The sequence below is a fragment of the Ambystoma mexicanum genome, chromosome 2q, assembly GCF_040938575.1.
Source record: "Ambystoma mexicanum isolate Mex_15411 chromosome 2q, UKY_AmexF1_1, whole genome shotgun sequence".
Lineage (NCBI taxonomy): Eukaryota > Metazoa > Chordata > Amphibia > Caudata > Ambystomatidae > Ambystoma > Ambystoma mexicanum.
Genome location: NC_090924.1, coordinates 1284770971 through 1284792946, shown reverse-complemented (window position 1 = coordinate 1284792946; position 21976 = coordinate 1284770971). Strand labels below are relative to the sequence as shown.

At 48.0% G+C, this 21976-nt stretch overlaps 1 protein-coding gene across 3 annotated transcripts in view; it reads left to right on the top strand.

The window, feature by feature from the left end:
• The window catches only part of DNAJC13 (DnaJ heat shock protein family (Hsp40) member C13), a 2820731-nt gene that overhangs the window by 2575066 nt on the left and 223689 nt on the right, over nucleotides 1–21976 (top strand). The window lies entirely within an intron of this gene.

Sequence of the window (21976 nt, the reverse complement as noted above, 5' to 3'; positions counted from 1 at the left end):
ACGCACCCCTCCTTCATGCCCAAGGTGCCGTCGGACTTCCACCTCAACGAACCCTTGGTGTTGCCTGTTTTCTTCCCGTCGCCTTCGTCGCCGGCTGAAAGGACTTTGCACTCGCTGGATGTGGCTAGAGCGCTGAAGTTCTACGTGGACCGCACGAAGAGTTTTCGGAAGACATCACAATTTTTTGTGAACTTTGGACCTGTCAATCAGGGGAAGGCTCTCTCGAAGGCTTCCATTTCCAGATGGCTCTCCGGCTGTATCATGTACTGTCATCGGTTGGCAAACCGACCGCTGCCTGGCCGTCCAAGAGCCCATTCCACCAGAGCGATCGCAGCTACCACGGCGTTCCTATCTGGTGTGCCCTTGCTGGACATCTGCAGGGCTGCTACGTGGAGGTCGACGCACAACTTCACTAAATTCTACTGCGTCGATCGGGACTCCAGGGAGGAGTCCAGGGTCGGCCAAGCAGTGCTGCGCAACCTGTTCGCCTAAGGTGAGCCTGGTGAGGAGGTAAGAATTGCTTAATGTTGAGTTTTGGATGTAATGCTTAATGTTGAGCCTTTGCCACCTCCAGTGGTTGTGCATGTGTGTACTGCTATGTATTCTTTTATTCATGAGCATGTGAATCCATGCCAGACCCCATGCTGGAGAAGGAACAAGTTACTTACCTGTAACTGTTGTTCTCCAGCATGGGTCTGGCATGGATTCACATGCGAACCCTCCCGCCTACCCCTCTGCGGCTCGTCACTTGGTCATACTGCCACTTCACGTGCTACCAAATCTGAAGATGGCTGCCAGAGGCGGGTCTTAGGGAGATGGCAGTCATTGGCTGTGGTCAGTATGACGCAGAGATCAGTTACTACTACGAAAAACAGATCAGAAACGAAACTGATACTGATTTTTCTTTACCGAGGATTCCCAGCCTGACGACGGGGAATATTCATGAGCATGTGAATCCATGCCAGACCCATGCTGGAGAACAACAGTTACAGGTAAGTAACTTGTTCCTTCTCCTCCGTCTTGATAGCCCCTATGGCCCTCCTTTTTATCCTTCCTCAGTCTCCATGCCAGGATCCTGTCTGCTCGGTCCCCCCTCTCGTGATATTTCTGTTTCAGGAACAGGAGTTTTTTTGTGTGTCCTGCGTCATTATAGCTTTCAGTTGTGTCCTATACCGTTGGAGCTCTTTGGCCTTGGCGGGCGAAATATATTGCTCTCGGGTGTCTCCCGGTTGTATCTCCTCTATTCTCCTAAAGAGCTTAACCTCCTTCTCCTCCCTTTCTTTCTTTTTCTCAGAGCCTATTCTCATCAGGGTCACTTGAATGGTTGCCTTAACACGATCCCAGACTGATTGGATCCCCACCTCCCCTGTATCATTGAAAAGGAAGTACTCTTTAATTCCCCTAAGCAGTTCCTGTTGCTCTCCTTTCTCCTTTAGCAGGAAGTCATTATATTTCCATTTCCTCCTCAGTCCCCCCATATTTACCAGAATTGTTACCATATTGCGGTCCGACCACAGGATCGGGGCTACTCGGGTTTGCAGGACCTGATCCTTTAGGGTCATGTCCACCAGGTAATATCCCCACCAAAAATATTGCTGTATATTTGGTTGTCGGGAACGGCCATAGGCGATATTTTTAGTGGGGATAATATTAGGGTTTTTTGGGAGCGGGGGTGTCTGCTCCTTTCAAAATAATAGTGGAGTTGCGGGGGTGTCCCCCGCAGGTTCCATGTCTTAATATAGCCGCAAAAAATATGGCGATATTTTTGTATGGCGATATTTTTGCGGGATATTAACACATAGAACCGTCCACCAGGACCAAATCTATGCCCAAGAAGGAATCATGGACCGCAGAGTAGAAAGTGAATTTCATGTCCCCTTCTGGCATCGGGTGGAGGGAGTCACATAACCCCAGTACATCATTAACCACTTCAAAAATGCTCTGAATCGCTTGGGTTAGCCCTGTTCATTTGTCCCCCCCTATTCCCCCATCCTCAGTGGGTCCAACACAATATTAAAGTCCCCACCCACCACCAGTTGACCCTCAACCAATTGAATTAGTTTATCCCTGACCTTCTCCCAGAACCCATATTGCTGCACATTCGGTGCATATACTGAACCAATCGTGAACTTAACCCCATACATTTGACCCTTTGCAAACACGAACACGTGTTTGGGTCGGTCAAAACCGCATCTATCGTGATGCTCAGCCGGGTCGAGATCAAGATAGCAACCCCACGCCTCTTCTTGATGTCGGAGGGCAAAAATCACTTCCCCCACCTACCGAGAGCGCAGTCTGGGTCCCCTCCCGCTTCTTCCAGTGTGTTTCCTGTAGACACTTCCAGTCGAGATTAGACCTCCTGACCTCCTGAACTCAGTCCACCATAGATCTTTTGGAAGGTGAGTTAAGGCGCTGGACATTTATGGAGCCAATCCGCATATCACCCTGGCCAGACATCTCCTTTTTCCCCCCAAGGGAACACTCTACTCACCCCCCCCTTCTTGGAGACAAGTCCATGTTTGGGCCCTTTTAACCGGGCCCCTACACAACACCATCCATTGAGAACATTCACCCCTCGAACATAAACCGCTCCACCTTCCCTCCCCCCCTCAGCATCCAACCCCGCCCGGAACCATCTCCTCCGACGAGATTGAATCATCAGTGGTGGTCCTCATTCATGGAACAGCTCAATTAAGCACTCTACTTCGATCCCCCACTCTGCCCTCTCTACTAACGACAAACAATTCACCCACAAATCCCCCCCCACACTAATCATCAGAAATCAGTGCCACAATCCCTTGCACGTCTCACCGCTCAGGAGGGGCCTGCCTGGGGCGAACCAAGCTTCCTGAATTTTCTTGAGCCTGGAACTTTACGTCTATTCGGACCCTTTATTCACCAATGTCTGTCCTCCTGGCCCTTTTCTTCGTCAGCCATTTTTTCCCCCCCGTCTCCTCCCAGTAATTCTTCCATGACCCTTATTATATCTTCCTCGGTCACCAATTTGTAGTTGTAGCCCACAACTCAGAGGGATATAGAGAAGGGGAACCTCCCATCGGTATCTGACCCCCTTCTCGCTAATCACTTCATCAGGGGGGGACACAGGCTCCTCTTTGCCAAAGTAAGTGTCGATAAGTCTTGATAGATTGCCACCTTTATGTTTCCCAGGGACAGAGAGCTCAGCCCCTTTGCCTTTTCAATGATTTTTTCTGGGTAGTTGCGGAAGCGTGCGAGCACCGATCATGGGCTCCTCTCGACCGCTCCTGCTCTATGTACCCTCTCAAGTTTGGGGTTTGTCCATGTTCTCATCGCAAAACAGCGTCTTCACCACCTCGTGAATGGTTCTCTGAAGGTCTCCTTCCGTTTCACCATCCTTCCCCGGGATACAGAAAATCTCAAGTTGTTTCTTCTCTCCCGGTTTTCGAAGTCATCCATCTTTAGGGCTACCTTGCCCTCGCTTCTCTCCAACTCCGCCAACCTCATATCTATCTGCGTTTCCAATGTTTCGAGGGAGGTCTGGTTGTGTTCCACCGCCTGTAACCTCTTGCTGTCAATTCTAACATTTATTCTGTCAACTTTTCCGCCAATGTCTTCCCTCATTCCTCTAATCTCTTCCAGAAAGGAGGCGATATCTCTCTCAGTGGACATGGCGTTGCTACCTGTCTCCGACATGGTGGCGTTGGATATTTCACTCCCCAACTCTGGTTTCTGGTATTCAAAGTGTCCCAAGTTTTGCCCTCCAGTCCATGAGTGGGTCGGAGGCCCTCTTTTATCTGGTTGGGTCATGCCTCAGCCCCAGTTCCCTTGTTATTTGTCTCTTTTGTTCGTAAGTCCCGGCTAGCCCGCCTCTGGGGGTCCACACTCGGTCATCGGCCTCCTCTGCTCACTTTTGACCCCTGCAGTCCTGGTCCCTTGAGTGCTCGTGGTGGGGGGTGGCCGATGGGCCACCTCTTTTCTTCCCCTATTTTAGGCAGTAGGGTTATTGTCTGTCCCTGTGGCCCCCTCCCAGGTGTGCAACACCAAGTGACGCGGCTCCTCACTAAGGCGGTGACACGCCCCAGGTGTGAGTCCTGGGGGCCCTCACCTTGGTTGGCTCTATTAAGGACCCACGGGCTGGGTGTGGGGGGCGTAGCATCCGATCTGGCCCTACCCCTTTGTGGCGTCCTCTTTTCCTTCACCGTGTGGATTTTAAACATGTCTTTATTAACCGGTTCACATCAAGTTATCAGATCGCCATGGTACAAGCATTGAAACACTGGTGTATAGGCGCTTATATCATATCATATGAAAGTATACATTCACCTAATCAACAATCATTGTAAATACAACACATGAGCATTAAGGGTACGATTATTAGCCCACTTCAGTTAACATATATACACACCTAAATTCCCTGAAGAGAAGACAGTCTTGTATTCCCACTCCTGTACGCCCCCTTCAGGTTGGAGCCATATCCAGGGTCGACAGATAGGCCGTTAGGGCCCCCCAAATATCCTTGGGTTTATTCTGGGTCCCACAAAGGGCTGCGTAGTTCCTGTCCAAATTGCTCATCTGAATTAAGTCTGCCAGCCATCTAGACGTCTCTGGCGGATTTGCATTTGTCCACTTCATCAAAATACATCGCCTGGCCTGTATCATACGGGTCACCAGCAGTTTACGCTTGTGCTTCGGCACCCCCGGCGACCATCCGAACATACCATACATTAGTGTACACGGGATTTTGAGCCATAACATGTCTGACACTGTCTTCATAACGTTTTCCCAGAAGGGTCTTGACTACACACATTCCCACAGCATGTGCGTGATATCAGCAGATTCTGTGGAGCACCTCGGGCACCTGGCCGACCTGGACTTGTCGTATTTGTGAGACCGGGCTGGGGTGATGTATGCTCTGTGGAGTGTTTTGAGTTGAATTAACTGTAACCTGGAGCTGAGGGCTCCCATGTGGCCCTGCACAAGATCTTCCATTGTTTGGTACTATAAAAGACTCCCTGGCGTCGTCCTCCCACCGACTTGTTTTAGGGGGTTCGCAATGAGTATCTGCCTGGATGAGTTTAAATATAGAAGATAGTATCCCTCGACAGCCGGGGGAATTCTTGAAATAGTGTAAGAGTGGAGTGGTTTCTGGCACGACGTGAAACTCTGGGTAGCATTCCCTAATTGCTGCTTTCATTCTAAAATACTGGAGTCTATGCTGGAGCCCACTCCTCATCCTATCTATAAACGTCTCTTGCGCCACAAACACCCTCTCCAGTCACTAGCCAGGGCCACGTCACACGTCGGCCGTAAGACTTCTATGCACCATAGTGAAATGCCGGGGTCAAAGGGATGTCCCACCCAAGCCTTTTCAGAGCCCTCCTCCATGCATGCACTGTACATGCCACCGGGTCAATCCCACACCTGTTCGCTACCTTGCCCGAGATCAATACCCCCCTGTAGGGAATATGCTTTCACCAATCGCCGCTCAATGCGTACATGGGGTACACACGGTGCACCCGGCATCCAGTATTGAGTGAACAATAATTGAGCCGCCAGGAAGTAAACTTCAATATCCGGTGCACAGATCCCACCCTTCTCCCATGGTTGTGTTAACCCATCCCATCCTATAGGCAGGGCTTTTGGGTGCAAGGCCAACTTGATCATCTGGGTACGCACCTTGTGGAAGAAGTCCACCGGGACGTTTTGAAATATATAAAGGAAGGAGCTTAGGTGCTACTACCATTTTGCCCAAGGCCACTCTACTCATAAGCGATAGCGGGACACTGCACCACTTATCTACTTTCTTCGTCAGGGTCTGCAAATAATCCAAGTGATTGTCTCTGAGTAAAGATTGGGCCCCTCTACTGACCTTGATTCCCAAATACGTTACGACCGACTGTTCCCACCCGAACCATTCGGTGTTAAGCAGGCGTGTGGTAGCCGGATTGAGGGGGAAGAGTATGTATTTGGACCAGTTCAGTATGAGTCCGGAGGCCACTCCGAAATACGCAATTTCTTGCGTCAGGGGTCCCAGGTTGATCTCCGGGTTTCTGAGAAACAAAATGGCATTGTCAGCGTACAACGATATGAGTTTTTCTCCCCTCCCATGGGTAAGCCCCTGGGCTCGTGGTACTTCTGCAGCCGACATGCCAAGACTTTGATAGCTATAGCGAATATTAGGGGGCAAAGTGGGCACCCCTGTCTGGTACCTCTTCCCAGTCTAAGGGAGTCTGAAAGCGAGCTCCCGATGCTAATCTGTGCTCCCGAGCCTGCATAGAGTAGTGTAACAGCCCTTTGAAAGTATGCTGGGTCCCCCCTGTGACAAGACCTCAAACAGATAATTCCATTCAACGGCATCAAATGCCTTTTCCATGTCCAGCAGCGCCGCAATCGCCTGCCTGGAGGGATTTATTTGGGCTAGGATCGCGAAGAGCCTACTAAGGTTCAGCGAGGCCGATCTCCCCGGGATAAATCCTGAGTGGTCTTTGTGGATTATTTGCGTAATATGCGGGAGTGGGCGGCCTGCCAGTGTTTTAGCAAAGATTTTAGTATCAAGATTAAGCAATGATATCGGACGATAAGACGAACAATCAAGCAGGTCCTTTCCTGGGTTGAGGATTAAAGTTACCACTGCTTCCCTTATAGTGGGTGGGAGTTGTCCCAAAGCCATAACCTCTTCCCAGGCTCCCAGCATGTGACATGCCACTTCCGGTCCCCATTCATTATAAAACTCTGCCGTTAAGCTGTCCGTTCTGGGTGCTTTGGATGATTGGAGATCCTGCACCGCCCTCAGAATATCCTCTACGGAGAGGGGTGCCGCCAATGCCTCCGCCACCTCTGCACTAAGGCGAGGGAGAGCTGCCGCCTTTATATATTCCCTGAGAGTAGCTCCCGGGAGAGTGCCCCTCGACAAGTACAGAGATTCATAGTATCCACAGAAGGTCTCCGTGATCTCGCTGGGTTTCACGACAATCCCTCCCATCCCCCACGGGCGACCGCACAGCAGTGATTTACCCATGTCCCCGCTCAAGCCTCACCAAAGTCGCTAAGTGTCTAACGGGCCTACCGTCCTCCCCGTATTTATGCGCCATAGCTGGTCTGGCAAAAGTACTTCACCTCCTGTTCCGCTAGTCCATGGAACCGATCCAGTCCCTCCTTTAGTTTAGCAAGCATGCTCGGGGTGCTCAGTCTCTCCACCTTCTCCTCCCAGTATTTGATCTTGAGCTCTGTTTCGGCTAGCTTCCTACGAATCGGCTTCAGTACCCCCAGCTCTGTCAACATGCGTCCTCCCTTTAGCAGCACTTTGAAGGCCTCCCACAGTGTTCCCCTCCCGGCCACCGTGCCCAGGTTCTCCTCAAAGAAATGTTTGATTAAGCTGTGTATGTCACTTTTGAAGGCGATATTGAGCAGGGTTGCAGGTTTAAACCTCCAGTGGGGGCGTTGAGATGCTTCCCCCAGGCGCAGGGACCATAAAACGGGTGTGTGATCCCAGAGCGTATTTGGGAGTCGTGAGCAATCCTTGGTAAAATGCACCAGGTGCTGACATGACAAGATGTAGTCCAATCTGGACGAAGTGTGAAGCACCCTCCAGACATCCTGTAGTTCGAGTAATTCCATGACATTCAGCACAGCCTCAGCAGCCCTAGATCGCCTCCTCCCCCCTCCCGATCGGTCTGTCTTGGTGTTCAGCACCACATTCAAATCTTCCGCCCACAAGTTGGTGTGCGTGAATTTACGGCAGAGCCCCAGCATTGAATAATAAAATTCGGCGTCGTCTACATTTGGCCCATAAATATTAACAAGGGTTAGTGGCGTGAGGCCTACCGCTCCAGATACAATGACATACCTCCCTCCTGGATATATTGCAGTGTCACTCACCCGAAACCCCAGTGACTTGTGGATCAGCGTCATTACACCTGCCGAGTAGGCTGAATATGTCGTTTAAAACTTGCTGTCTCCCCAGCTCTTGGCCACTCCTTCATTCCCTTTACCTTTAAGGTGGGCCTCCTGGAGCATAACTATTCATGCCCCGTGCCTCTCACAGTATTGCATCACTTTCTGTGCCTTCTGTGAGTTGTTCAGCCCCCTTACAGTCCAGCTAATTGCCTTATATGCCATTACTGGAGTATGGGTTGAATGGAAGGGTGGGGCTGGTCCCTTTGACTATACCTTCTGCAGGTGAGCACTTGATCCAACTACGACTATGGGAACCATTTAACATTAACTCAAAATTGCCGTAACTCCCTCCCACCCCCAACCAGATCCCTTGACCCCCCCCTCTCCCGCCCACACTGCCCACCCCCAACTGGCAGTGACTACTTGCCCTCCCCAAGAACACCCCAACGATGTCTGCATGAGCAACAGCCCGGCAAGTAGCCCCACTGTCGAGGGGAGGTCGGCTGCTCTTGTCCTTTACAGGCACACTGCTCTGGGCTGACTCATTACATGTCCATTGCTGCTGTTTCAGTGCCCATCGAACCGATGCCGAACGGATAGGATCCTGCGAGCCAATACAGTCCTTAGCAGTTAAGGGATCGCCTCTGTTTGCAGGCCTCCTGCAGTGAAGACCCTGTCTGCACCGGGACCTCTGAAGTATACATTATTTTGGGAGAGATTCAATAAAGTCTTGCACGGCCTCTGGGCTGGTGAAGAAATGTGCCCTTCCGTTGTGTTGTACCCGTAACTTGGAGGGGTATTCCATAGAATATTGAAGCTGCCTATCTCGGAGCGCCCTCTTTTCTGCAGCAAACGACATGCAGTCTTTCTGGAAAGCGGGAGTGAAGTCCTGGTAAAAGAACACTTTACTGTTTTTGAAGGTGAGATCTCAGAGCTCTCGCGCCCTCCTCAGGATAGCATCCTGATCACGGTAATTGAGTAGCTTGGCTATCACCGGTCTTGGGTTTTGGCCCGGTCTCAGGGCTTGTTGTGTGATTCTTTGGGAAGAAACTGGGATGATAGAGGCAGCCCCTGCAGCACCTCCTTGATTAAAGTTTCCATAAAGACCTCCATTTTCTGCTGCAGTATAGTTTCCGGGATGCCCACCACCCTAATGTTGTTCCTGCGAGACCTCGCCTCGAGGTCCTCATTCTTGTCCATTATTGCCTTTGTCTCTCTCTGGAGGTCTTAAACCAATTGCGCCGTGTCATTACAAGTGTCTTCTAATGTGCTGACCCCGGTCTCGACCTCTGAGGTCCTGCTGCTCTCTTTGTCGATGGTGTTCTTCCATCCTGTCCACCTTTATAGGTCAGATCATCTAGCTTGGAGTTGATGGTGGCGTAGCTGCTTTGCAGCAAGGACCAAGTTCAGCACAGACGTGGGCGCATCTAAGCTCGCACCTGCCATTGCCCCCTCTGCTGATAGAGAAGCCGCCATGGCCAGGGACTGCTCAGGGACTGGCTGGCCGACGCTTTGCTTCCTCTGCCCTTACTTTTGTGTCTATGGGAGGTGGGTCTGCCTCTTGTTGCCCATTGACTGGTGGGTCTGTATGGCTGCAAAGATTGCCGTCACTTGTTGTCTCACATCCTGCAGTGAGGCGTTGCCGCAGCCACCATACGCAAGGATGGGGTACCCTTCTGGACAAGCTTTGTTTCACTCCCCACTGTGAGTGGGCGCCAGGGACTCCGCGTGCCCGTCAGGCTTCGATGCGAGGTTGTTGGGATTGGTGAGGCCTAAGACTTTTCCTGCTCCGAGATAGCAGCGCACCCCTGTACACCCACCACCTTTTACCCCCAGGCCGGTGCCCCAAGGTTGACTGGGGAAGCACTTTGCGGGATTAGATCCTTGCTGTGCTGGTCGCCGTCGCTATGAGGAAGTGAGGGGGTCAGTCACTTCCGGGGCTGTCTGCAGTGTGTATGCCCTGTTGCTGCACTGCCTTCTGCCTGTGAGACGGGGGAGGGAGGGGCAATAATTTGGGGCTCAATCCACTTTTCCAGACTCTAATGCGGGAGAGATATGTGGAAGCTGCTCACATCAGTGCACCGCATGGTGCCTTCCCCCATTCTCTTTTTAAAGGCAATGTTGATCGAAAATCAGCCACTCTCTTCTGTATACTTGGTACATATTCAATCTGGAAATTGTATACTTGGGTCTTTTAGACTTAATCTTACTAGTTGCGGTCTGGCCTTATTTATTCCTTTTACTGATAAAACGTCAACAAGAGATTTGTGGTCTATGCGTACCACAAATGTCCTACCCCGCACTACAATGAAAATATTGCGTTCACCACACACATGCTAAAAACTCTCATATCACAGAGTATTTAGTCTGTGCCTCAGTGGTTGCTTGTGATGCATGACTGGCTATTCTTTTCTTTCCTCCTATATTGCGTGACCATACTGCTCCTAAACCTTTCATACTGGCATCTACTGTTGTAGTTTGCTCACCTATTGTAAATCCCCTAATTCTGGTGCATTGCATATTTTATTCTTAATTGGATCAGCTGCTTCCTTATGTTCTTGATCTCCCATAAACTTTACATCTTGTTTTAGAAGCATGCATAAAGGTAGTGTTTTCTCTGCAAAATTCCTTACAAATTTATTATAATACTGTGTTAATCCCAAGAATGATCGGACATCATCCTTATTTGATGGTATGGGCGCCTCTCTTATAGCTTTCAGGGCATCACATTTGGGCTTGCATCATTCCTAATCTATGCAGTGTCCTGGATATTCTACTTCATGAGCTGTAAACCTGCATTGTGTAGGTTCGATGGTCAAACCATTTTCTTTTAATTTGCCCAACACTAAATGGAGTCCTATATTTTGCTCTACCTTCCCTTTTCCCTAAACCAATATATCATCTTGATACACTTTGGTACCCACTATCCCTATCAATAGTTGACTCATTGTCATTTGAACACTGTGGCTGCTGATGCTAGTCCAAACAGCATTTGGCAATATCTTCAAAAAGGAGTCATGAATTGAATTAAATGCCTGCACTCTTCCGTCAACTTAATCGAGTGGTAGGAAGCCGATACCTAGTATTGTGAAGATGTCTGCTCCACAAATGAAGTTCGACATGTCGGTGATGATGGTCCACAAATACTTGGCTCTTTCCTGTTTTTTCCATTGCCATGACATTTTGACTTAACTATTCTGAAGATTCACGGAGTTCAATTATTCTTGCCTGGATTAACCATTCTAGTTCCTTCTCCACATTATCTCTCAACACCATAGGTATGTCCTGTACTTTGTGATACTGGGCAAGCTCCTGATTTTAGTATTATTCTCTGAGCGTAGAAGCCAATCTCCTTTGTGAACACTTCTGGATATATCTCTTGTATACTCCCTTCTCTTGGATGGACACTTATCACTCATTCTTTCTTTATAGGGTCTAATTTAAAATCACCCTAATGTTGCTTGATCTCTCCATTAAAAAAATGTCCACTCCTGTGCTCCTACTTCAGTGTTTTCCTTTACCTTCTTCCTGCTTAGTGTTCCTCTTTATGAGGTTTACTTGTGTATTGATGGTGGTAATGTTTTCATTTGCTCCCTCTTTCCTTTCCTTGATTGACTTTGTACACAACTCATCATGTGACACCTTCCTAGCAATCGCCAAAGATTCTGTGACCAAAGGGTCAACACACATCCATAAACGCTTCTGAATGGTGGAGCTATTAGTGTGTAGTATTATTTGGCCACAGATTAGTTAATTTTTTGTTATTCCCACTCCAAATATACATTAATCTGCTAAATTATGAAGGGCTGAGACATATTTTTTGACACTTTCATCATTTTTTTTTCTTGAATCAAATGTGTACCTATTTATTGCCACATTAGTATTAGGAGCATAATATCGGGCCAATTGGTTCATGGCTAGGTCATATATGTTTAATTCGGCATCAACAGCATGGTCTGCTCTCTGCTGGGGTTGATGGAATTTTCTCTGGCCCAGAGCAGAAGATTTCTTTTTTTCCAGTGTCATCAATTCATGTTTCATTGCTCTCAGGTAATTCCTCCAATATTCTTTCCGGCCTGTCCAGGGAATAATGGGTTCCCCTGGATTGGGCAAGAAGCATTCCGGGGGGTGTAGTGTGTAGGCTTGAATTTCTTTTTTGTTTCTATCCAGGCACTTGCAGTTCGTGTTTGTAAGGCTAATTTCAGTCAATTAAATTCAGTGACTGTCTTCATGACATGGACTTAAGTGGAAGACGTTCTCTCTCTGGTGCCGTGCCCAGAAGATTAACCCTCTGCGGATTACGGCCCCTCAAGTATTGCTATACCTACTGTCGCTGGCCAAAGCTGGACTGGCTCACGCCTCCATCAAGATACATCTGGCTGCCATTTCCCGATACACCAGAACTACAGGACGGGCGTCCTTGTGGTCTCATCGCCTGGTGAAGGAATTTATGAAGGGACTATTCTGATCGTTCCCGCCGGTGAAGGCCCCTGCCCCGGCGTGGGAGCTCAACGTGGTGCTGACCAGGCTCACGGGTGCCCCATTCGAGCCTATGCATTCGGCGCCGTTGAAGTTCCTGTCGTGGAAGACAGCATTTCTTGTGGCCATCACCTCCGCACGACGAGTGGGAGAGATCCAGGCCCTATCTTGCAAGCCTCCATACTTGACTTTTCACAACACGAGGGTGGTGCTGAGGACGTACTCCTCCTTTATGCCCAACGAGCCCTTGGTGTTGCCAGTTTTCTTCCCGTCGCCTTCATCTCCGGCCGAGAGGACTTTGCACTCGCTGGATGTGGCTAGAGCGCTGAAGTTCTACGTGGACCGCACAAAGAGTTTTCGGAAGACATCACAGCTGTTTGTGAACTTTGGACCTGTGAATCAGTGAAGGCTCTCTTGAAGGCTTCCATTTCCAGATGGCTCTCCGGTTGCATCATGCATTGTCACCGGTTGGCAAACCGGCCGTCCGAGGGCCCATTCGACCAGAGCGATCACTGCTACCACGGCGTTCCTGTCTGGTGTGCCCCTGCTGGACATCTGCAAGGCTGCTACGTGGAGGTCGATGCACACCTTCACAAGATTCTACTGCGTTGATCGGGACTCCAGGGAGGAGTCCAGGGTCGGCCAAGCAGTGCTGCGCAACCTGTTCGCTTAAGGTGAGCCTGGTGAGGAGGTAAGAGATGCTTAATGTTGAGTTGTTGTATTGCTTAATGTTGAGCCTGTTGCCACCTCCCGTGGTTGTGCATGTGTATACTGCTATGTATTCTTATATTCATGAGCATGTGAATCCATGCCAGACCCCATGCTGGAGAAGGAACAAGTTACTTACCTGTAACTGTTGTTCTCCAGCATGGGTCTGGCATGGATTCACATGCGAACCCTCCCTCCTTCCCCTCTGTGGCTCTTCACTTGTCATACTGCCACTTTACGTGCTACCAAATCTGAGGATGGCTGCCAGGGGAGGGGCTTAGGTAGAGGGCAGTCATTGGCTGGGGGCAGTATGACCCAGAGATGAGTGATTGGTTACTACTAAGAAAGACAGATCAGAAACGAAACTGATACCGATTTTTTCTTTACCGAGGATTCCCGGCTTGACAGGGAATATTCATGAGCATGTAAATCCATGCCAGACCCATGCTGGAGAACAACAGTTACAGGTAAGTAACTTGTTCCATATTGGCTGGGAGGACAAACCAACCCTTATCCAGCCCCTATGTCACAATGCACACCTTCCCGAAATCCTGCAAATGGGCCACTTTGAAAGCTGAGAGAGGAAAGGAATATCTACACTAGTGGACATAATCCACGAGGGCCAGCTGAGAGACTTTGAAACGCTGAACGCAGTATATGGACTAAGGCCTATGGACCACTTCAGATACCTCCAACTCACACACGCCATCAACACCCAATTCCAGAGCCTCACCGACATACCCGCATGTTCCCCCCTAGAAACAAACACCCTTCCGCACCGAATCCCCTCCAAGGTTATGTCCACCCTCTACCCAGGTGATCAACTCTTTTGGCTCCGGTGAACTCGCACACCTCCGAGCGAAATGGGAGCAAGATCTGGGGGCATTGGAAACAGAAGAATGGGTGGAGGCGCTGATGTCCCCACGCGAGATTGGAATAGATGCAAAAATCAGACTGATACAACTCAGGATCCTGCACAGATCGTACTATGCCAGAACACAAAAATCTAGAAGGGGGGAGACGACGATGCAACCTGCTTCCGCTACAAGAGGGCAGAGAGCAGCTTTTACCACATGATCTGGGAATCTGGGGTCTTGCAGGAATTTTGGACAGCGTGCCTGTCGCACCTCTCCAGAGTGCTGGGAGTCCCACTCCCACACGACCCCTAACTCATCTTACTGGGAATATGGGTAGAAACGGACCTCACTAAACACAAAAGGGCATTTCTAAGTGCGGCACTGTTAGGCAGAAACCTGTGCAGTTCCTTTAGGGACGACTGCAAAAAGCTTAAGACTACAGGTGTTGGCAGTAAACCCAATTTGTAGCAGTCTGTACCACCCAGATTTACCTGGTAGCTGTGGCTGAGCAGTCAGACTTCTCTCAAGAAGAGTTAGGCAGTATATAGAGTATACACATTAGGTACAAAAATACAGCAGCACAAGCAAACACTGACCAGAGCTTTGGTATAAAAGTATATAATTATTTATTTAAAAACACACTTGTAAAAATACACTGGCACTAATATGTCAAGCAAGTTCAAATACAGTCACTAGAAATATATACACCTCGCTGATTAATTATTCGACAAGTATTAGGAAAAGAACACCACTTATTATCAACACAGAGGTGAGCGCTTAACCAAGATGGCACTCCAATAATTATTTAAAAAGGGAGGGAAAAGGCAGAAATAGGAAAACGCACAATACCAACACTTTTTAAAGAACCACAGCAAGTCAAGAAAGGCAGGGTCTACTGTAGAGCAAAAAGTTCATAGGCCAGGCCCACTCTTGGAGAGAGCAAGGCGGAATGTGCCCAAGATCACACAGTTGAAGTACACTTTAAAAGTCTTTGCAGATAGATCAAAAAGGAGTTAGATCAGTTCAGAAAAGTTAGTTAACAGGTCCGAGGTCACCCCAGGATAGAGAGTCAAGGATTTACGTGACACCTTGAACAGTCTGTTGCAAGGGAGACCAGGCGGGACACAGTACCTGAAATGGTGAGAAAGCTCCAGCGGGGGCAGTTGTTCCTGGTAGCGGGTGCAAGTCAGTGCTTCGTCCAAGGGAAGAGAAGATCTCGACGTGGAGGAAAGCTGGAGGTCGTTGCACTGCAAGGGAAGGAAACCAGCTGCGGAGTTTCCCGGTTAAAAGGTACTACCCTTTTATTCGCGGTAGTGGTGAAGCGTGGCTATCTGGCCGCCGGGGTGCTTGGCAAGGGCGATTTGACCACGAGACGATCCAGGAAGGTGAAAAGAGGGCGAACTGGTTAACCCCACCAGCTCAAAGGAAGAAGACTCTCCTGGAAGAAGATCTTCTCTGTCGTTGGGAAGTGGTGAGTCAGTTCAGCAGGGCTCCACCGGTGGTGTCGTCTTTGCAGGTCGGCTCAGCTTCTCCCTCTTCGGATTCTTTAGGTCCTGTGGCGACTTCTGAAGTTCCAGTCCCCAAAGCCCTGCTTTTATGCAGAAAACCCCCATTCATCAGTCCTAGCTGTCACTCAAACATGCTAAGTGTTGAGCCGGGCGGCTCACCACTGGGCCAATCACACAAGAGTGCGACTTGAGTTGCCGAGGCAACTCAGTCCAGGGTGCCTATTCTACCCTCCCACACATCCTGTAGACCCAGACAGAGTGGCACCACTTTTGGAGGCTTCTGTGCAGAAGCCCGCCAAAAAGTGGAACAAAGGGCTCGAATTGGGTTGGAGTTACAGAGGCGACACAAACGCCATTTTAAAACCGAGTCCTGGCAAAAAGACCCAACCGGGGAATAAATATTAAATAAATAACCCAGCGGTATCTTTCACATTGCACCAAAAAAGTGGTGCGTTTAAAATGATTGGGAAATCCCATAGGAAATATTCTCGTGGAATATTTCACGTGGTAACCACTGCCAACAGCCAGACACTTGACAAGGGGGGAGTGGACAGTGCCCTCTTGGAAAACAGACCCAGGGGTAATCTAATTACCCCTACCAGTACTTCCACAATATGATGGTTTGTACTGGTTCCGTTCACAATTTAAGACTAGTAAAGTCAATGGTGACTTTACATGTCCTGGGAGACAGTAGTGAGTCCCAGGGTATGGAGTCTATGTTTGGGGGTCACTATAACACCCCTGTGTTACTGCACTGAGGGTGCTGTGTAACACACATACCAAAAACACATGAAGCTCTATGGAGTAAAAGACCCCATAGCCCATAAAACACATTACAAAGTCAAAGGACATTGTCATATCATGCCTAAGAGTGGGAGAAAAAGAGTCTCACTCTTAGCAGGAGAAAAAATAAACCCCAAAAATTCAGCAAAGCTGCTGGGGGACTCACTAGGTTTGGGAAATTAGCCTTAACAGAGAATTCTCCCTAACAGGCACTGGGACTGGGGAAAAAACTAACGGCAAGCACCTGGGGCTCTGTGGATATGATAGGTATTGACCGGTGTATCAATGAAATAGACAGGTGCGCCTCCCTAGAAAGACACATCTACACGGCAAGGGGATGCCCCTGGAAATTCCTCACGACATGAGGGAAATGAGAGGAATAAGTATAAAATCAGGAAACAAGGAGAGCCTGGACATGCCCCACACCGTCACAAGTTACAACATATCTATCCTCCTCCTCCGTCAAACTTACCATTAACTGTAATGTCATGTGTTATGTTCTTCGCTGTTAAGTCACCTCATTGTGAATACAATCTGTACATGTGCTGCTTTTCTTGTTGAAAATAATAAAAGGAAATCTAAATTAAAAAAGTGGCTCGAATTGGAATCATTGAGAATTTACTGAATCTTCTGTCCGTTGCTCTTCCTTGGGCAGTCAGGTGCCTTATCTTTTTCCATAAGGCCATTTTGATTTGACAGACTTCACTAGGACTTTTTAATCGTTAGATGGTCGAGACTACTACCATTTTATTTATAGGGCAAAGTAGGAGTTTTATAAGCCCCAGAAACTTCAATAACGGTTTTACAAATTGTACCCATTGTGTCAGTGTCATACTTGTGATACCATGACTCCCCTACATAGGACTAACCACTTCTTGTCCCTTTCCTGATGTAATCTCCTGACATGAAACAAACTCCTACTACTGCAGCTTGTACTCAGTGGTGAGGTTTGTTCAAAACCTTCCACACTTGATTCTTCAGTGGGGAAAGTCGACCCAAAACTACTTCTTGGGTAAGTCTTTTAACTCTAACACACATGTCTTACAACTTCTTCCACAAGTATTCTGTATAAAATGATAATGATTCTTAAATTGATCTGTTTGCAATAGGCAGTGCAGGTTACAGTTCTCTCCCCCTTGGTCCTTTCTACAAGGAGGACTTCTTTCCTATGGTCTCTAATTTCCTTCTTCATAACCTATTTGCTGATGGCAATGTAGTTTACAACTTTTAACACGGGGGATCTTGTTCTTGGACTGTTACATTCACATTGCATGGATGTTACTCAGCTTTCATTGGCTTTGACAATGTTGGTTATAATATCCCCTTGTTGGATCTCCTCCTTTCGATAAGTGGCATCCCCAGGGTTATTATTGCCTCTCTTTTGGCTTTGGCCATGCAGGTTGTTAAATCCTCCTATTCGACCACTCCTTTTGGGAGAATGGATTTACTTTGCTTCATTATTGCCCCCCTTTGGCTGTAGCAATCCATATTCTAATGTTCTCCTATTCCACCTCCCCCTTTTGGCTCGGGCAATGCGGGTTACAATAGTCTCCTGTTCGACATCCCTTAACAGGAGTGTTGCGCCCAGTTTGCATGTACGATATTCAAAAGATATATCCTTACGCAGCGGTGTACTTCGGAGTTCCTTGGGGTCATCGCGGTCAGGCCAATTCACAGGCTTTCCTGGTATCTCCTTCTGACTCGCTGATTCATTCGTTGGGACTTCCCTGCCATTTGACAGCTGAAGTCAGCCTTCCGCCGTTCACACTGACTGCAAATGTAGCTGCCACTGCTCCACACGCACTCCAGTGAAAACCGAACACTGGAGTGAAAACCGAACACTGGGCAAGATGCAGGACACAGAGAGCTTCTTTCTCCCTTGGAGCAGCTGGCCTCAATACTGCTTTGAGAGCGCTAGGACTAACAAACAGAAACATACAAAAATCAGGAGAGGAATTAGAATTCAGGAAGATATGGTAGTACTCTAGTTTATTCAAAAAAGAAAGTTTTCAGAAAGCCCAGGGCACATCCTTAGGTCAGGGGGGAGAGCATTCCATAGTCGCGGTGTAGAGGTGGAAAAGCATCCGTCTTTTACCTGCGATAATCTTGACTTGGGGATTTGCAGCAGACCTGAGTTGTTGGATCTTAGGCTGCGTCTGTCTGGTAGCCATGTTAACTGCTTTGAAATATAAGGAGGACTGTTTGCAAAAAGGCACAAATGTGCAATGCCTAAGGTGCGAAACATAACCCGTTTTACTGTAGGCAGCCTATGTAGTGTTCTTCACACCTCTAATACATGGTCATTTTTATGTAGCCCCACCACAACCCTTACTGCGTTGTTTTGGACAAACTGTAATCGGTTGAGTTCTACTTTCCCTACACCTAGTAGAATACTGGCACAATAATCCAGACTGCTGCCAATGATTGCCCTAGCCAAAGTGGCGCAGCTAGACACCTCAAGAAACGGCCTAATTTGTGCCAGAAGTTTAATGTAATAAGATGAATTTGACACTAAGCTACTGATATGTGCCCTCATGGAGAGCTCTTGATGGTTACTACCAATGTCTTCACTTTCTTGAGGGTGGGTAGTAGGCAATCTGCAATTTGGACGGAAGAGTAGGCCTGATCCAAATTGCGCCGTTTAGGGGCAGTGCCCATGATCATAATCTCAATTTTGGAGTTGTTAAGGGCTAGGCCATTGTGCAACATCCATGAATGAATTTGATTATAGGTGGCGGTTATGACCTCAGTGTCAATGATGTAATTGCCAGTAGGTGGGAAAAGACACCGATTGTCATCCGCATAATTAGCATAACTAGTTCCTTCTGCGTCTAGTTGATCAAACAATGTGAGCATGAAGATATTAGAAAGAGTCTGGGTTGGATACGATCCTTGTGGCATGCCACAGGTTAATGCATACCCCTCTGACATTGTGTCCTCATGGAAAACCTTGGCAGTACGGTCTGACAGTAATGAGAGCACACAACTAGCTGCTTCCTTAGTAAAGAATACACAATCTAATAGTCTGCTAGCAAGGATGGAATTATCTACCAGATCGAAAGCGGCAGTGAGATCCAGGAGCATCACTAGCAAAGCATTACCTTTATCCATATGTTGCAAAATGTTAGTCTTTACGTCTAACAGAGTAGATTCAGTGCTATGTGCACTCCGAAAGTCTGATTGCTTAGGGCCTAGTATGTTATCCTATTTAATGTATCCACGACATCTGCTTCGGTCACATCCACAAATATAAAATTCTTCAGAGGGTTTGGCAGGAGCCTGAATTGAAAAGAAAGTGATGTAATATTCAGATGAACTAGCTTGGATTACATATCTTCTTTGATCATAGTAATCTTGTCGGACATTGCATTTCCCGCTTGCCACTGCATGTCCTCTCCATCTCCCAGGAACTCTGACCTCCGCCACGTTTTCAGCACAGCATCCCGCTGTCAGTATAGCTTCCCCTTGCTTCAGTTGCCTCCCTCTTCTGACCTGCACTTGAAGGGCCTTTAAATGTTTAAAGGTCCCGCTCAGTTTGGATCATCATAACAACTAGACCGCTCACTATGGTTTAGCAACTCCGGATCCCTCCTCCTCGTCTCAGTACTAAGAGCTTTGAAGCCCATAACGTTCTTATCTGTTTTTACATAGTTCAATCCATTCTGTTTCTTTATTAGGTTTATATAGCGCTTTAATCCAAAGCGCTTTACAATACAACAACAAGGTACAATATTGGAAGAAGCATATTCACAATCATGGAAAAAACAGTGAAACAATATGTAGAACAATTTCCTTAGATGGAGGAGGTGAGGGAAGGGAGAGGAGGTAGTCAAGGGAAGAGGAACAATAATTCAGTTAATTTCCAGTGGGTGTGAGAAGGAAGGGGAAGGTAACGGGATATGAGGGGGACAGGAGAGATGATAGAAGGAAAGTCAAGGGGGGGTGAAGAAGAAGGGCTTTCAAGGAGGTACGGAAGGAGATGTAGGTGGGGATGGAGCAGGTAGAGAGAGGTAAGGAGTTCCAGTGTAGGGGGGGCCAAGAGCTAAAAGGAACGGAAGCGAGAGGATGACCATGGTGACGGGGGTACAGTGAGTAAGAAGAGGTCAGCAGAGCGGCGAGAACGGGTGGGAGTGTAAAATGAGAGGAGGGGGAGCAAGGTCGTGGAGGGATTTGAAAACCAGACAGAGGAATTGAAATTTAAGTTGGGAGAGGAAGGGAAGCCAGCCAAGGCAAGAGAGCGAGGAGGAAATAGAGTTGCAGGGACCGAGGAGACAGAGAGTGCGGATAGAGGAGTGGTAGATGGATTTGAGGGGGGTTAGATGAGAGGCATGGAGTCCAAAGAGGAGAGAAGAGCAGTAGAAGAGACGGGAGAAGATGAGGGAGGAGATTAAGAGTTTAGAAGCATGGAAGGTGAGGGAGGATCGGATCTTACGAATGTTGAAGAGATGGTGACGACAGGCACAAGAGGTGAGAGAAATGTGGTGGGAGAAAGAAAGGGAGGAGTCGAAGTGGAGACCAAGATTGCGAGCATGGGTAGAGGTGGGGAGACGGAAGGAGGGGAGGGGTAGGGGAAAGTTTGTTAGAAGGAAAGAAGAGGACGTCTGTCTTGTCAGTGTTGAGGGAGAGAAAATGGGATGACATCCAGTTTTTTATAGCCGTAAGGCAGGAAGATAAGGAGTGATGGAGGTCAGGAGTGAAAGAGGAGAAGGCGATGTATATTGTAGGAGAAGGAGATGTTTATAGATGTATATTAAAGGGAAGATTTCAAAGGAAGTAGGGTTTTTCTCTTGGGTTTATGATCCAAACACAATATAGAATCATGACCACTAAAAGTAATATTAACTCCCTGACCTTTATATACATAATTCCCATGTTTACTAAAAGTGGTTTCATGCTTAATACCTTGAGTAAGCTTGGGAGGGGGAAGTCCTACTATGACAACATGCTATTAAATATTCAGGCACTAGGGAAACCTTGTTGTTGGTAGAAGGTAAATGCTGCGTCTCCCCTGAAGGAGTGACCACATTCTCTTGACAGCCTTCCCTTCCCATGTGATCCTCCCTCGTAATACCACCCCCAGGGTTAGGATGAGGTAGACGGCTGCCTTTTCCTAGCCACATGGGATGAGACTCTAGGCTGGGATTCTGTGATGACTTCGCAGGATTCATCACAAAGCACCAGTTATGGAATTATGGTTGAAAGTGGCCACAGTACAAACTGTTGACTAGGATCTGGCCAAGAAACATAGCGAGGCTCTTTCTGATCCATTGGCTACTTGTCCAGGTAGCCACAGCAAACCTGAAGAAGAGGTATATCTCCTCTTTGCCCCCAGACCGGGTGAGCAAGAAACTGGATGCCTGGGGAGCAAAGGTTTTTGGTTCAGCAAACCTTGGACTGAGTGTTAGGCAGAATTATATGCAGTACCCTTTGGGAACACTACACACAATTAAGTCTACAAGTGACAGTACAATTTCACCTTTGGTACAAGTCTGTACTACGCAGTTATAGTGGTAGCGGTAGCGGAGCAGCCAGACTTATCTCAAGAGTAAGTGAGCAGTACAAATAGTTACACAAAGGACAGCAATTACTATGATTCAGGCAAACACTGACTCAAGGTTTCTAAGTAAAAGAATTTCTGATGTTTGTTGCTTAGAATCACATGCTGCGCATAGGTCCGACATCCAGTGGTCACTGCGGAGTATTTTTTTTTTCATAGTCGAAAAGGGGACGTCGACAGGCGTGTCTGTAACACTATACCTATAGTGA